Here is an 11,259-nt window from a genome sequence, read left to right as displayed (position 1 = left end):
TGCCAAGCCTCCGATTTTCCTGGGAGACTCCCGTTTTTCATTGCCCACTTCCGGTTCCCTCCCAATTTATGTCAAATTTACTTTTTTTTAACTTGTTTCTGGCACTGTACAGCATGTATAATCCTAAAAAAGGGACAGCAGGGGCAAAACAATTTATTATAACTGCTGAATATTAGTTTATGCTAGATATTCACACAAAGTTTATGCCAATTCAATGCAACAGCATTTTTATGTTAAACATCTAATTTTACCTTTAAATCTCAGGAAAAAAGACTGAATAATTCGCCCCAATTGGCATAAACTTTGCGTGTGATTTAGTGTGTTTTCACTATAATTCCATCCATAAGTAACACAATGACAGAATGTATCAGATGGGGGGGCCCTGGGACAAAATCGGATCTAATTTGTGTCAGTTTAGGGGTCCTTGATGTTAAAAAGTTTGGGAACCACTGGGCAAAACTACATTGGCTGGCCCAACTGGTTTGAATGGGAGTTTAAATGGGATGCCATGGCCCGCTCAGTTGTCAAGCCACCATCACTGAGTCTTATAAAACTTCTTCCACGAGTCTTATAAAACAAATGACCACTAATTAGCAACCCTTCTGGTGTCAGAAACGTTTCCATGCATGAATCATGTCCCTTGGGTTAGGGTTTCTTACCAAAGAAAAAGGTTTCAATATGAATATGCGTGTGCCACCTTTAGCTCTTCCTGAAAAAAAACACGTAGCCCAGTCGTTCATTTGAATGAGGCCAGTCTCGGCGGGTGCAGCTGCGGGTGCTAACGCAGAGGACTCTGGCAAAGAGATGCAGGGTCGTCTGGCAAAAACGGGACATCCTCCGGCAAGGCACTGCGTTGTCCAATCAAATACATGAAGTGTATATTTCTGGTAGATTACTTTGTAACATAAACACTGTATTTCTACATTTTACCTCGCGACTGACTCTCCAGAGTTGTAAAATCTTGTCCATCCATAATCCATAAACCTTCAAACTCACGGACCCTATGACTCAAATTGGCCTTGCTCGATCATATTTCCCACCTGTACCTGGAACAACACGGCCACACCGATGCAGCCCTCACGTGTTGTTTTAATGCAGGGCTGTTTTTCTGTCTGATCTCCCACTAAGAGTACAGGCAAGTCTCCAGTCACATGATGTAAGCAGATAGGAATAAAATGGACAAACAGGAGGTCTGTTGGCGGAGTTGTGGTATAGCTTGTTTATTAATGGTATATTTTTGCATAGGGAAACATACTTATTTCCAGTAATGAATTCATCAGCATTCGCTGATAGCAATGGCTAAATATGGTTATAATGACATATTATCAAAGATGTTAATATCCCCCACAGCAGAATAACATTAGGTCAGAAACACCGGTTCAGACAGCTGTCACTCAAACTAGGAGACATTCAAACAGGAACAGAAAGTCCAACCTTGAACAGAGAGTTGTCAGTCCATCACTTCAGTTGAGGTGGCCATGAGAAGACGCAACTATGCCACGGAGTTGACATCGTTTCCCGTCCCTGTCTAAATGCAGTCGAAGAGGAACAGTTCACATCATGCAAATAAAGGCTGATTATTGACATAAGCTTCAGCTGAAAAACATCCAAAGGAAAAACAGTACTTAAAGCTCTTGTTAAAGCTGCTACAAACTACATCCAGTCCAGAGCAGCAGCCCTTTTCACAGTCAGGCCAGGGTTAATAAGATCAGCACTCCCAATCTGGAACATTAGAAACACAACTGGCCTCTACCTCATCTATTATTTTCTTATATTGGGATACCAAGTCATGTATTATTTACGAGTTTATGATTGGCCTCCTGATTCCTGTTTGTGTCAGTCAAATCAGTGGCTATGCAATCGATCCAAGTACGATTTAACCCACTTTTTGTCAAATTCTTAAGTCATTTTACCATTATATATGACTTTGATGAAACAAGTGTAGCAAACTATGTAAGGGATAATGTACAGCGAGCCGGTCATTGTTGTTATTTCACAACAATGACCGGCTCGCTGTACATTATCCCGCTTATTACACGGCTGCTTACCTAAGATATCAATAATTTGACACAAAAACGGTCCTCCAGAGCTGCGCCCACAGCAACAATCTGTTATACATAGCAACGGTCTGCTATAAAGAAATAGGCCTAACAGAACGTAGAATGCCATGATTGACCAATCAGAATGGTGTATTCAACAGAGCCGTGTAATAAGGTATGATAATGCACTCTGAGGTGTTCCACTATAGAAAATAATAGACTCTGCTCGCCTCAAGCCTGTCTATTGTTTTGAGGTATTGGGGGGAACTCGTCATATATATTGTTGATTACCAAAGAGTTGGTGTTGTTATCCCATATATATATACTGTCCTGATGTACAGCTGATGTGAAAAGGACTGTGGTCTGTGTGGACTGTAGTCATGCAATAACTGATGAAAGCTGTTCATGCCTATGCTCTCTCTGATGTAAGGGATATATATCTGGAAGCAAGCAAAGCAGTCCTTTACTATAATATCTGAAAAGTTATGAGAAACAAACAAAAAAAAAATCCTTAAAATATGAGACTGCATCAAAATGTTCTCTGAGAAACAACTCTTTCGTTCGTTACAAACTGTCTTCAGCACGAGGAGTATATACGGTGTGCAGAAGCAACGTACCCGCAGATACAGAAAGGAATCTATATGGCATCACTGTTAACAGGAAAACTCTACAAAATTGGATTTTCAGTAACTACATGTAAGAGAGGTTTTTCCAGCTGCTGTGAGTCTGAATTACAGAAAGGGGTTCTGAAGGGCCGTTAAAAAATACAGTTCAATTAAGAAACAGCAAAACATGTATTGGAGTTACAAGGTTTTTCAGGCAACAGCAGCAGTAGGGTGGAGTGTTGAATACCATTAGTAGTTTATAGAAAAGAGCCCTCTATGAAAACGGTTTAGATTCTTCCTCACGTTCTTCCTCACGCAGCATTCAGCTACAGATGTGATCGACTGCAGCTGCTAACAAACAGGAGTCACCACCAGCAGTACTACTGTTCAGTTACAACACTAACACTAACCAGAACCATAACCCGCCAATCAAGAACAGTTAGGATTCTTCTGATATGATGCATCTTAACAGGAGTCGCCCAGAAACATCGTTTGGTTATTCTCTGCTAACAGTGCTAACAGTGGTCAGAACAGCACTTGGTTTGTACCAGAGAGCAAAGACAAATCTAGAGGGAACTTAACACCAAAAACCTATCCCCAATGAATAACCACATGTTACTCGACACATTTAAAAAGACCTCTGCACAATGTACTTTTATACAAAGTGACCATCAGTTACTACATCCTACAGTGCATATTTCCATTAAAGTACAGCAGAATTTTCAGATTTTCAACCTGCCAATCAGGGCAAAACTATAATCAGGACAGCTTAGCAGCTTCTACACAGGTTTAACACACCATCCAGTGGATCCTTTATTAACACTGGGGATACTGGCAACTGCATGGGACACGCTGGCTCCATAACGTTGTGGTAGTAACAGTAAACCGGAAGGTAGACTAAATCCCAGTCTAGTTCCCAACTTGTATGGCTAATGAATGCATAGTTAACTAATAGCTCCTGAATAATCAATTACGGATTGTAAAGTAGATAATAATGAATCGGTATGGTAGGACTTGTTCCTACAGTAGGTAGATACTTAACAAATTGTTGAAACAACGCTGAGTCAAAGGCTCAGTATAGTACATAACCACTAACTAAATGCTGCTATTGTTTTCACCTTGTGAGTCTGTGTGTGTGAGTCATCACGGCTACATGTGGTCCTGGAGACGCCGACTGTATCGTAGCGGGAACTACCAACAGAAGCAGTCAGAGGGGGGTAGGAAGTGGAGAAGTTATGTAGTGCATTATACTGAGTTGTTATTTGGCACACACACATTGTTTACCAGTTAATATGAAATATAGAATTAAGTATTAGTATAAATGAGCAACGATACTAGGCACCGTCCATTTTCCTTCTTTCCCCAAAGTACCAATCACAGTTCAGCATCGCTTTGGGCTAATGCTTCAACTGCCAACTGCCAACATTAACGCAATCCATCTCTCGGAGGTCATAGGGGGCTCAGTTTTACATATTTATATATATATACATATGTATATATATGTATATATAGATATGAAACCAGTATCAGGTCATACTAGCTTGTCGCGAAGTAGGCTGAATAACGCTCCTAATATACGCTAAATTTTGGCGAGGAAAAACTGGCATGTTCATTTCAAAAGGGGTCCCTTGACCTCTGACCTTCAGATATGTGAATGTAAATGGGTTCTCTGGGTACCCACGAGTCTCCCCTTTACAGACATGCCCACTTTATGATAATCACATGCAGTTTGGGGCAAGTCATAGTCAAGTCAGCACACTGACACACTGACAGCTGTTGTTGCCTGTTGGGCTGCAGTTTGCCATGTTATGATTTCAGCATATTGTTTTATGCTAAATGCAGTACCTGTGAGGGTTTCTGGATCAATATCTGTCATTGTTTTGTGTTGTTTATTGATTTTCAATAATAAATATGTACATACATTTGCATAAAGCAAGCATATTTGTCCAATTCCATGTTGATAAGAGTATTACATACTTGACAAATCTCCCTTTAAAGGTTCATTTTGAACTGATAAAAATGTGCGATTAATTTGCAATTAATCGCGATTATATATTTTAATTGATGGACAGCCCTATTATTAACGTACAAAGCATACAATTAATATGCTCCCCTCAAAGCCATCAGACTCCACTGACAGAAACATTAATTTTACCTCGCTTATCATTAAAACACACTTCATTCAAACTGGACAGAAACAAAATAAAACTCAAAACTGTCCTCGTTAGTCTTTCCACTGTAACATTTTCGCTGTTTATATATATATATATTCAACAGAGCAACAAGTCATGATCTAATGGTGTCTTCTAAGTAACAATGACAAAAATGGTCATTAATGGTGAATTAATGACCAAGTAATGATGCATTTCAAGTGGGGCAACCCGAAAGTCGAGTGCATCCACCACGCAAATACCCCGAGCAGCCAGTCTACTCTGTTTGCTGCATGTCGTTCCCCTCCTCTCTTTATTCCTGTCTTCTCTGTCCCAAAAAAAAGATGCGTTCCACGTAACAACTCAGCATGAGCAACAAAGTATTATACAGTTCCTAATATGTGTGTTTTAATAATGTATTGATCAGTTCTATGTTGTCAGCAGCAGGCCTTTTTTCACAGTAGATCTTTTGACTTGTCATAGCAGGAATATCACAGGTGTTATTGAGAACATTAATAACGGCTCCCAGCCAAGACAGTGAGCCGTATGCACAATACCGGGACCCTGAAACTGAAGCAGCTAAATGGAATTTAGCCGTTGTTCATTTTAGAATGGTGCCTTCAAATTAAACTCATGAGCTTGTGTTTACAACGCGGGAAGTCGTTTACACGATATGCTTGGCGCTCAAGTGGTTAAGTCCTGAGAACACCTCGCTGCTAAGCAACGACAATATTAACGTTACTGTCGGCGTCTAGAAGCCACAGACGCAGAGATATATTAACTTATTATGTACCGAAACATGAACTTCCAAGGCCTCCGCCATTTCTGACAACTCTTTGAGAAACGTTCCACTTACGAGGTCGTGAATACCACAAGAGGGGGGGTGGGGGAGGGGGCGTTCATATGGACTCTTAGCGTGAACACGGTAAACACGACCCCATTTGAAGGCACCATTAGTTACACCTAATGAGTTTGAACTGTGACATGCCAAAATGTCTTCTGTGAGGTCAGTAAGCTGAGCTAAAGATAAAACCGATAAAGGACCTCATCGCTGGATCGCCACTGCTAATGCTTCGACGCGATTCAGGAAATAAATGTTAACTAATCATTAATTAGCATTAAGTTGATGATTTGTTCCATACTCTGTCTCTTTGGTAACCTTTTTTGTGAGGCGGCATCACCGCACTTTTAGCTGCTTCAGGAAGGGGACAGCCTTTTTTCTAGTGCAACCCCTCGAAAGGAGGCGAAACTGGGGACACAGCTTTAGTCCCTGAACGTAACCCCACCAACCACAACTCCACTGAACATTATCTACAGTCTCTATAGTTTCCTCTAGATGTTCTTCGACTCTTTGGGTTATTTTTATGGCTTGTTACCCTGCTAGTACTGAGCACCAACCCCCCGGGGCTGGAGTGTGTCACACGACCATGCGGTGTTTGAACACAACACACACTGCACAAAGCACAGCATAGAAAATAACACAAAACTAGCAGTAAAATGATAGGCACTGCTTGTTGAGATCCGTTTTCCATGCCGTTTACCTGCTGGTATATTTGAACAGAGCAGAGAAAGTGATACGTTTGCATAACGACGTTGTTTGACCCCGAGGAGAGCACGATGTCTGAGCATGAGAGGCTGAGCTGATGTGTACTACTTTCTCACACGTTATTCTACCACACTGTCCACTGGAGGTGGGGAACCTCCCTGCTGGTACTCATGTCTCTGTTTCTCCAGCCATCTCCTGTAGGTGATACACTGACTATGGATAAGTAGCTCATACAACCCCCACTGAGAAACACCCAAACTATCCCTTTAAGGTTTAGAATTTGCACTCCAGGTATAGCTTCTGGTAGACGATGTGAAGCAGTGGTACGATTCCTAAAGTACAACGTGCAACTTCATCAGCTGGAGGGGAAACAACCACAAAGCCACTGCAGTATAACATACATAACCTTTGCACATCATATAGTATTCTTTTTTTTCCTTTGAGTGAGAGAGGTGATTTAAATGTTTAGCGTAGCTGAATTGGGTCGTACAGTCGGCTGTTATACTGAACCGATTTTGGTGTTATTGTGTCCACTCCCTCTTAAATTTTAACTAACTTTCGTTGTCCTCCATTCTGTCCTGCCTGACTCCAATCTAAAAGTGACTTATTGTTTCCTGACTGAGGCCCCAGAGGTTCCTGTTGTGCATTTGCTAACAGGCAGTAATAGCCTGTATCCTGCTGCCATGTTGAGTACCACGGTCCAGCTTCATACCTGGTGCTGCTGGTTACACAGTTCTGGATGTATCGCCATGGTCATATTATTTAGGACATTATTACAGCCAAAATATCTTTGATTGAAAGAGGGAGTGCGAACATTAACTTGTAATTACTACTTGGCCTTGTATCTATGAATCTCGGTCTTCAGTAGTGAACTATTAGCTCTGGTTCTGAACAAATAACATTGAAGTTTCAGGTATGTAGCTGGAAGAACAGCGCCACCATGTGGTCATTCACAAAGCACTTTTCACTTTGGCTTACAATATTTATGACAGAAGAGACCCCCCGTTGTACAGCTCCCATTCAAAGCCCCAATATTATCCTAAAAACGTTGCTATCAGCGTGACATCCATCGGCTCCAACCCTACTTGAATCTGAACCAGTGTCGGATTTTTCTACTGTTATTAAAATAAGTCATTGTGCAGCCTTAGCGGAGATATGCATTCTAGTTCACTACACCTTAACGTGACTTCCAAGATTGTCTCTCTCTTCCACAACAATCAACCGTTCATCATCCCTCACATGGATAAACTTCACTAGCAGCCCACCCACAATTTCCCCCATTTCATGGGTCCCTTACTCTGCGGCTCGGCCACCAGAGAGCCAAAATAAAATGCGACAAACACAACAGACTTCAACATTCTATACATCCTTTTTTATGACTGGTAAGTCCATGTTGTACATATTTATACACACACACTGTTGTGTTTAAAGCTATAATGCTACAAGCAACGTAATAATAACAACTCAATAAAAATAACCTAAAAGCCGAGTTAAGTAAGAATAGTGTCATGCATCCATATAAAACTCAGATTTGTAGTATGTTGTCACATGATTGGTCACGTGGTCAAAGTCATGGTATGGGCAAAGGGACGGTGTTGTAGTGGTCAGTCAGTCAGAGAGCTGCTGAACCTGTTGAACATGTTTCCATTAGATCAGATACTTTTTCCCTGCAATAAATACTATCAATGTGTGTGTGTGCATGTATTTCATACTTGATATTAAAACAGGGTGACGGAGCTGAAAATGGCTTTTGTTTGTATTGTGAACATTTAGGCAGAACCGTCTAGGTAGCCGTGATGTGGTCTACGATAGTGTTTCACTCACAACACGCTGGTGTCCACATTTTGGGACAACACACGTCTAGTTCATCACCGTGTCACACACAGCAACACTGTCAATGCCCACACACACACAGACACACACACACACACCTATCAGCCAACATGTCAGCTTTAAACAGATGAGCTGCTGAACCAGATCAGCTCTATGAGTGCAACCAACACCGTTGATGGCTTTGAAAAATCAACACTTAAAGGAACAGTCCAACATTTTGGGCGCTACAGTTCTTTTCTAGTTTTCCTCAGAATAAGATGACAAACACATCTATGTGTCCAGTTGGTTCCTGACCTCGGAAAACCAAAATCATCTTAACTCAGCGTGCCATCGGCTGTAGTCTTTGCGGTGTGTTCAAATGCAACGTTTTCACCAAGACAAAGGCGACGTGAGGCGACGCAACAGTCGTCCTTCATCGTCTCTAGTTCACTGATGTCGGCTTGGTGTGTCTGGGCCTCAATCAGCTGATGAAACCTGTGAGATGTGGTTGAACGCAGTGGACAAAGGTAGTAAATGGACCTTGAGTTCAGATAATAGGGGTAATGGTTGGGATGTGTTTATCTCTGCGAAGCTAAGCTTAACATGTCTATACTGTGTGTACGCTACTGGACGGCGGGATGAACGAGATATCGTCCTTCTCATGTGACTCTGAGTACGACGGCAAACAACTGTAATTCCCAAAATGTCAGACTTTTTCTTCCACTGTAATAAATGTGCTGTCTTTAGTCGGATGGTGGCAGAGGATAAGCCTCTGCTGAAGCTAAGGAAAGCTCGCAGTTCATCCACTGCGGCTGTTTAACCTAAAACTGTGTACCCGCTACACTGGTTAATGTCAAGCAATCACACATGCAGCTTTTTTTGTCGTTGTTTTTTTTAAGTGCTACCAGCTGTACCATGAAAAGTATATCACTTTCCCATAATGTATTATTGTTCTTTAACTAAAGGCAAGGCACATAATGTGTTTTATGAAATATCGTGCAAAATAGAAGTTTAATAACAGGGCTATTATTCAAATCTAAAGAAATAGACAGCCCTTCAATCCACTGCTGTCTGATGTAATACAGAGTACAGAGGGAGGAAGGGGAGGAAGAGGAGGAGGAGGACAGAGAGGGAGAGGTATCATCAGTTTGAGCCATGCATTCATTAGGTCAACACAGCGACCGGGGCAGCACCATGCAGTATACATCAGCTTTAAGCCAACTTTAACCAAACCTTAAACCTCGCCCTACCAAAACCCAGCACCTTCGGTATAAAATCTGAACCCCTAGTAGACACAGACACTTAACCCCGAACCCTGGGAAAGGAAAAGGAAAAGACACCTGTGATCAGAATGAATGCAAACCGAATTTTAGACGCGGCCCGACTGCGTGCCGAGTCGACGAAAATGCTGCTAATTCTAGGCAGCGCAATATTACGCGGAGATGCTAAAAAACACTTATTCCATTACAGTTTGACGCAAACATTTAAAAAGAAACAAAGAGACGAAAAAAAGGGGAAAAAATAGTAGTAGAGTAAAATAGAGACCGAACCGTTTCCGGTGAGTCTGAGCTGTCATCCAAACACACAGCCAGTCTCAGCACACATGGCTGGTGCGTACGTTGCCAGCTAGTGAGGCTGTGTACAGCTGGTTCACTGGTTGTGACCTCACCACGCACTCTGAATGTTACTGTGAACCTCAGTCGAAACATTATCTTTTACTACAGTGGGTTGCATCTTCCACCGATGTCTCCTTTCTACCCGGAACAATTACATACTTTCCCCGGAGTGAATCCTGATATCTCCACTGACTGTGCAACGCTGCTCTACTCTTTACTGGGTGCACATTAGGTTCGCTCAGACTGCACCGGTGATCCGAAATATTGCATTTAAACTTTGGTTTCGCCCCTTTAGAAAACATTTAATCTCTCCGGGGCAGATAGAAGACAGCTGTGGGACCGCTGCTGTAATACAAGTAAAATAAGAATGGTCAGGCTTTCCCCCTGCTCTTTGCAGCAGGGAACACAAAGTGACCAAATCACGGAGCAACATCTTCAGACTGCAGGAACACTCCAGCGGTCAAATTCATGTGAATAAAAGCCAGGCAAAAATTCGCTTTCCTTTCAATCTGATCGCACCTCAACACAGAAACACCAATCCACATCCCCAGGCAACACATCTCAATAGACTGCTTTATAGCTGCAAAACTTTGGAGATTCAAATATGGCACAGATTATAAAATATTAGTCCCTAAAAATCTCATTTTCATCTCCAGAGAGACGGTGTACGAAACGGCAAAAAAGGCCAGGGTGCACATGTTCTACTACGGTTGCATTTGGAGTATGCATTGGATTTTACAGACAAATATCAATAATGATATCTTTTATAATTTGATTCTGCATTCAGATCTTTGACATCTACACACAGACTGGGCTGTTTGCTATCCCTTAAAACTGACATCTCGCTCTTGGTGGTTCTGAGATGTCGTCATTACTGCGGATAGGGACTAACGTTCGTTAGGATTCTATCAAAACGCTAAGCTTGTCAAATGTTTAAGACGAAGTTAAAATGCAGCATGTAATATTTGAAGCTATTAAATATCTTTCAAAAAAGATTATTGACTAAATTAAGCTGCGAAAAGCCAGAATAGTGCTTTGCCTCACTGTCATAATGCAAATATAGTGTCAGGGTTGGACGCGGAAAAGCAAGCAAACTTGTTTGAAATGCTTGATTTTGTTGCTTGTTGCCGGTGCTAAACCATCAAGGTTAGACTTGAAACCAAACCTAGCAACTGTGCCTAACCTGTCCTAACCTCAACCCAAACCCTTCTGATACTGTTCCTCCACAGATTGGTCGGGTCGGGGTCGGGGTCGAGACACCTTCCAGACCACTACCCGCTCCAGGAGCTGGACAAGAAACCTGGATTTTGTGCTCAGTTCAAGTCAGCATGCACATGACCTGCCGTCCTAACCATCGAGAAAAACACAATACAGCCAGCCAGCTTGGCAACGTGGCCACATGGTTAAAATAATCATAGTGCAATGCCTGCTATATCTCTTTCTAATCTACCTACATACAAGTACAAACTCCCGCCGCTGTGTTCTCTGAGA

General features: G+C 41.9%; 1 protein-coding gene across 5 annotated transcripts in view; it reads right to left on the bottom strand.

Moving 5' to 3' along the window:
• Window positions 1–4,946: 4,946 nt before the first annotated feature.
• The window catches only part of nfic (nuclear factor I/C), a 71,017-nt gene continuing 64,704 nt past the window's right edge, over window positions 4,947–11,259 (bottom strand). For all 5 annotated transcript variants that reach the window (XM_037769374.1, XM_037769369.1, XM_037769368.1 and 2 more), the window contains one exon: window positions 4,947–11,259. This exon is cut by the window's right edge and continues 1,293 nt beyond it. The gene's annotated coding sequence lies outside the window, so the exon portion shown is untranslated.

The sequence above is a fragment of the Sebastes umbrosus genome, chromosome 5 (assembly GCF_015220745.1).
Source record: "Sebastes umbrosus isolate fSebUmb1 chromosome 5, fSebUmb1.pri, whole genome shotgun sequence".
NCBI lineage: Eukaryota > Metazoa > Chordata > Actinopteri > Perciformes > Sebastidae > Sebastes > Sebastes umbrosus.
The sequence above is the reverse complement of the archived record's forward strand: the minus strand, read 5'-3'. Positions and strand labels throughout refer to the sequence as shown.